The sequence below is a fragment of the Wolffia australiana genome, chromosome 19 (genome assembly GCF_029677425.1).
Source record: "Wolffia australiana isolate 7733 chromosome 19, ASM2967742v1".
Lineage (NCBI taxonomy): Eukaryota > Viridiplantae > Streptophyta > Magnoliopsida > Alismatales > Araceae > Wolffia > Wolffia australiana.
Window position 1 is genome coordinate 5,801,575 of NC_135853.1, and position 6,354 is coordinate 5,807,928.

A 6,354-nucleotide genomic window follows, 5' to 3' on the forward strand; every position below is an offset into this window, starting at 1 on the left:
TTTTAAACACGCAATGACGTGTCGCTCTCTCATTGGCTGGCGCATTTTGAATCCTCCTTTTTGCAGAGAAGTCCTTAAAAAATCTGGAATTGCTTTTGGACGCCGCCCAAAAGTAATTGCGTATATGCCCCTCGCGCACTCTCTCTCCTCCGATTTCTCCTAAAAATATTAAAAATATATATTAAAAATTGCAATAAAACCCTGTAAATTTTTAAATTGGATCTTTACGCCTGCAGTCGCAACCGAGAGTTGTTTTCAGGGTCCTTTTGCCACGAAAGTTCGCAAAAAGGCCCTTGAAAGTTCGAAAATAATAAAAATACTTCTTTTTCTATTATAAATATACTTCTTTCCTTGAAATAAATACATTTCCTCTTCAAATAAATCTCAGAAAAATCCTAAAAATCTGTAAAAAATTCTAGAAAATTCACTGATTCATTCCCATGCTGATAAATGTCGAAATAAAATATTAAATATGCCATTTTCATTCAAAAATAATTATTTTGAGCTTCAATAAATCCTTTAAAATTCATAAAATTAACAGAAAATTAGGGAAAAATCAGAAATCACTAGAAAACACTATTTTCATGTAAATATATGATAACAACCCCATTTTAAGCTCTTGAAATGCATAATATCATGCTAATGACATGAAATAAATATAGAAATTAGGGTGTTATCAGTCTCCCACGTCAAATTCTCTAGGTCGGTGATGCAAGTCGGCGGCTTGCTTGTACAATGCATTTTGCTGCATGATCCTATCATCAATGCGATGATGTAATGCAGAAATTTGCTGCGCAAATGCAAGACCATCTTCGGAAACCCTAACATGCGGATCTATGGGAGCTAGGTCTAATGGTCGACGTGGTGCCTGGTGATAAATGTTATTGTGTCATTATTTAATCATATATATTGATGATTTTTTATGTACTTATATTCAAGATATGTTTCTTTTGACTAACCCTACTTGATTCTATGAGTCAAGTGGATTAGATCTCATCTTTGTTTAATAAGTACAGATATTTAGTTGGAGATAAAGCTTTGGATCAGGAGGGGCGCCTGGACCAAGTCAAATCAAAGCTATGGATCAGGAGGGGGCGCCTGGACCAAGTCAAATCAAAGCCTATGAATCAGGAGGGGCGTCCACACCAAGGCAGTTATGCATGCAGATTATCCAAGTCAAATGGATATCACAAATCAAGCTGGACCATTCAAATGATCCAAGCAGTTTTTAGAGAAGAAGACCCTATAAATACTCTAAAAAACAATGTGTAAGGGTGTCTAGAATTTTTATGAAAAGAGTGGAGTGTTATTTGTTCTGAAAATTATGTGGACCCTCTCTTGTTGATGAACAATTGAGCCAAGTGAGGAGACAAAGCTAAGAAGATTCCAAGAAGAAGGATCACTTCCTAGCCGTGAAGGGGCGTGACACAAGGTATGTGTGATTTCTTAGAATTCAGTTCTTGTTAAAAACACTTTTAAGACAGATCAAGTTGGGTTAGAAATTTCTATCTCTAATTCATCCAATTAGATCTGTTTAAATCCGTTCTTAGATTTCGATCTTCGAGTTCGTTGTTGTTCCAAGTTGTGAACAACAACTAACCACAAGTATCATTACACACACTTGTGCACAGTTTTGTGCCATCGGCCACAAAGCAGTGCACAAGTTGTGTGCAGCTGCCGGCTGTTTCTGCGCACGCAGCGCAGGGTGCCGCTCACAAGCAGCGCGTGGTGCCGTGATGTACAGCACCGACTGCCGTTCACGGGCAGCGCGTGGCACAGCGACGTGCAGCGCCGAGCGCCACTCATGCGCAGCGCATGGCGCCATGACGTTCAGCGCCAAGCGCCGCTCACGAGCAGCGCGTGGTGCCACGACGTGCAACGCCAAGCGCCACTCACGAGCAGCGCATAGTGCCGCAACGTACAGTGCCGAGCGCCGCTACGCGCAGCGCCAAGCGCCGCAACATGCAACGCTAAGTGCCGCTCACGAGCAGCGCCGAGCACCACAAAACAAGGACAGATCTGAGACTAAGTCCAGATCTGTCTAAACTTTTGAATTTGAATTTCAATTTGAGATTAATAAATCTCAAATTGACATTTGATAATTAAAATCTTCATTATTAATCCGATCTTAAATCCACTCAAATTCTAAAAAAATAAATATTAAATTAAAACAGATAATACTGAATTGAAATAATTAAATTTGCCTGCTCCTTGTGGTTCGACCCTTACTTACCCTAGGTTAGTGAGGTATATTAATTGTTGAATGATCTCAAATCCTCACTGATAAGATAAACAAGTCCTGAAACTATTATTTAAAGTATCGAAATTTGGGATTATCAACTGGCGCCGTTGCCGGGGAGCACGGTTATTCAGTAAAAATTATTTCTGTTCAATTATTTCTGTTTATTTTATATAAGCTGAAGGATTAAAACCCCCTCAGCTCATTATATTTCTAACATTTTTTTTGAGATTTATGGTATTAACAAGGTCTAAATCTTGTGGAAGAATAGAAGAAGAAGTGACTCCACCAAAATACTCATCTCCAGATTCATCAATCACTAAGCAAGATCAAGAGAAGCAAAGCATGGCAGAAGAAGGACTTTCTCATCAAGATAGAAGGAGAACAATGCTTGATAGATCAACACCATCAGGAAGCATAAGGCAAACTGACATAAATATTAATGTTGGAGAAGGAGTCATGTTCAGGTATGATAATGCTTTAATAAATTCCTTACCTGAATTCAATGGTTATGCTTCACAAAATCCTTTAGAATTTTTAGATGACTTTCATATTAGATGTTCTTCTCAAAATGTACCAGGTCTATCCACTGAAGCTTTAAAAATGAAATATTTTCCATTAACTTTAAAAGACAAAGCTTTTGCATGGTATCGAAATTTAGGCATTACATTTAGTTCTTAAGAAGAAATGAAAAACAAATTTTTACAAAAATTTTATCCTATTTCCAAAAAAAATTTTTACAGAAGAGAAATTTATAATTTTCATTATCATGAGAATGAGGCATTTAGTGAAGCATGCGAAAGATTCAATGATCTAATTAGAAAGTGTCCTCATCATGGTATTGAAAGTTGTCAATTAGCTCAAATATTATATGAATCATTATCGGATTTTATGAAAAATAAAGTAAATCTAGTTACTGGAGGAACCTTTTACACAGCTTATGAAGATGAAGTTTTTGACATGCTAGAGAAAGTAGCAGAAACTGACTTGCAGGAAATAGGAGCAACCCACAATGGAAGGAACTCACAGCCAAAGAAAGGAGGTGCTTTACAAGTCAACATCAAGGAATCTGAATTACATGCAGGAATCAAGGAGACCAACCGGAAACTAGAAGAGCTAACCTCAACTTTGAAAAATGCTTTCTTAAATAATAATCCTTCTCTTGTTAAAGCTAAAATTTGCTCTCTGTTTCAGCAAAGACCATGAGGATGGAGCTTGTCAGCCCATAGAAGAAGAAGTTAATGCATTCAATCAACAACAAACTTCTTGGGCTGGACAGAAGAGAAACAGCTTTAATACAGAAAGCTTCAACCAAGGAAATAAACAGCAATTTCAACCAAAACCCCAGTTTCAAAATCGACCTCAACAACCATATCAGGTTCAATCACAACCCCTTCAGGATTTTTCTTCACTAACTCCTGTGATTTCAGATATGATAGAAAAACAGAATCAAAAGCTTAGAACAGAGATGGAAATGCGGATGCAAATGATGATGGACTTCCAGACCAAGCAAATGGTACAATCCCAAGAGCAAACCAGAAGATTGCTAGAGAGTTTCAGAATGGGATCACTTGAACATGGAGGTAAGGGAGTTGACTATAACTCCCAAGAAGGTCGATTTCCAACTCAACCTTGCATCAATCCTTGTAATTTGTTTCATATAGATGATTCTTTAAATTAAGTAGAGAATCATGAGGATCTTGAAATTCTAGCAATTTCAAGATTAAGAAATGGAAAAGAACTTCCAGATCCTCATGTGTCTCTCAAAAATTCCAGATATGAAAATGAATATAAGGATGAAGATAAGGAGCTTTCTCACAAGAAAGAACCTATACCTTCAACTCATGTTCAAGACATTCCTTATCCCTCTGCTTTAAACAGAAAAAAACCAGTTAGTGAGTATGAAACTAGGCTTTTAGAAAATTTTAAGCAAGCCACCATGTCAGTAGCTGTAGAAGATATGATTAAGTGTGCTCCCTCATTAAAAAAATATCTTAAGGATTCATGTACTCGTGGAAAGCCTAGGAAGATAGTGAAATTATCTGAAATGCATCTAGTATTTTGAATTCCATTCCTATAAAAATGAGAGATCCAGGAGCTCCATTTATTACTTGTGAGATAGGAGGAAAAATATTTTCTAAATTTTTATTAGATACTGGAGCAAATATTAGTATTATCCCTACAGCCTTGTATGAAGAATACGGATTTGGAGAATTAGAAGAAATCAGTATGGATTTATTACTGGCTGATGGAACAGTTAGACAACCTGAGGGAAAATTGATGGATGTCATGATTAATGTGGAGAATTGTGAAATTAATGTAGATTTCATTGTTACAGATGTGAAAGTGAAAGGAGATATCAGTTTAGCTCCCATCATTTTAGGAAGACCCTTTTTAGTGACAGCTAGGACAATTATGGATTCGGATAAGGGGACTGTTGAATTTAAGATAGGAAATGAAAGAGTTAAAATTGATATCTCCAAAATGATAAAATGCCCATTAGGGAGTAGTGAGGAATTGAAATTTTGTGAAGAAGAAGATGAGGATGTTGAGGAAATAGAGGAATACATATTGAGTATTGAAGAAGTGGATACAAAAACCACTTCAATAGAAACTCCCTTAGAATTAAAGCCTTTGCCATCTACTCTTAAATATGCCTATTTAGATTCCATGAGAACTTTACCTGTGATTATATGTGCATCTCCTACCCAAACTCAAGAAGAGGATCTACTTAAGGTTCTTAGAGATCATAGGAAAGCCTTAGGATGGACAATTGATGATATAAGAGGGATCCCATCTTCTATTTGTGAACATCGAATATTTTTGGCGGAAGAATCTAGGCCAGGTAGAGAGCATCAGAGAAGGCTAAATCCTTACATGAGAGAAGTCCTTGAGAAGGAAATTTTGAAATGGTTAAAAGCAGGGATTATTTATGCTATATCTGATAGTAAATGGGTAAGTCCTGTTCATATGGTACCAAAGAAACCTGGAATTACTGTGGAGGTAAATGAGAAAGGAGAAGAAATTCAGAAACGATTACCTACAGGATGGAGAGTATGCATTGATTATAGAAAACTCAATAAAGCTACTAAGAAAGATCATTATCCATTACCCTTTATTGATCAAATTTTAGAAAAATTATCTGGGCAAATTTTTTTCTGTTTCCTTGATGGATATTCAGGATACAATCAATTAATATTCATCCTGAAGATCAAGATAAAACAACATTTACTAGTCCTGTAGGAACTTATGCTTTTAGGCGCATGCCTTTTGGTTTGTGTAATGCTCCAGCAACATTTCAAAGATGCATGAATGCTTTATTTTCAGACTTAGTCGGAGAATGTTTAGAAATATTCATGGATGACTTTTCTGTCTTTGGGAGTACATTTGAAGATTGTTTATTAAGTCTCACTAAATTTTTAAAAAGATGTATTGAATCTAACCTTGTACTAAGTTGGGAAAAATCTCATTTTATGGTGCAGGAGGGAGTAGTGCTGGGACACTTAGTAAGCCATCGTGGACTGGAAGTGGACAAGGCAAAAATAGAGATCATCCAGAGCCTTCCACCTCCAACCAACCTAAAAACCCTTAGGGGTTTCCTCGGCCATGCAGGTTTCTACAGAAGGTTCATTTTAGATTTTGCAAAAATTTGAAAACTACTTACGAATCTTCTATCATCTAAAAATAATGATTTTGAATTAAATAGTGAGGTAAAAGCTGCTTTTGAAAAATTAAAGGAAGCACTCATACAAGCACCCATCCTGCAAGGTCCTGATTGGACCTTGCCATTTGAATTGATGTGTGATGCTTCCAATTATGCTGTAGGAGCAGTTTTAGGCCAGAGAAAAAATAAGAAACCTGTGGCCATTTATTATGCTAGTAGAACCTTGATGGATGCACAACTCAATTATACAACTACAGAAAAGGAATTACTAGTTATTATATTTGCTTTGGAAAAGTTTAGATCTTATCTTTTAGGAAGTAAAATTACTGTATTTTCTGATCATGCTGCAATTAAATATTTGTTATCAAAAAAAGAAGCAAAACCTAGATTGATTAGATGGGTTTTATTGCTCCAGGAATTTGATTTAGAAATCAAAGATAAAAAGGGTGTG

At 36.3% G+C, this 6,354-nt stretch overlaps 1 non-coding gene across 1 annotated transcript; it reads right to left on the bottom strand.

Moving 5' to 3' along the window:
* Positions 1 to 2,978: 2,978 nt before the first annotated feature.
* Positions 2,979 to 3,079, bottom strand: LOC144715943 (small nucleolar RNA R71). The gene has a single exon (XR_013584773.1). It is a non-coding gene; the product is annotated as a small nucleolar RNA R71 (small nucleolar RNA).
* Positions 3,080 to 6,354: the final 3,275 nt, after the last annotated feature.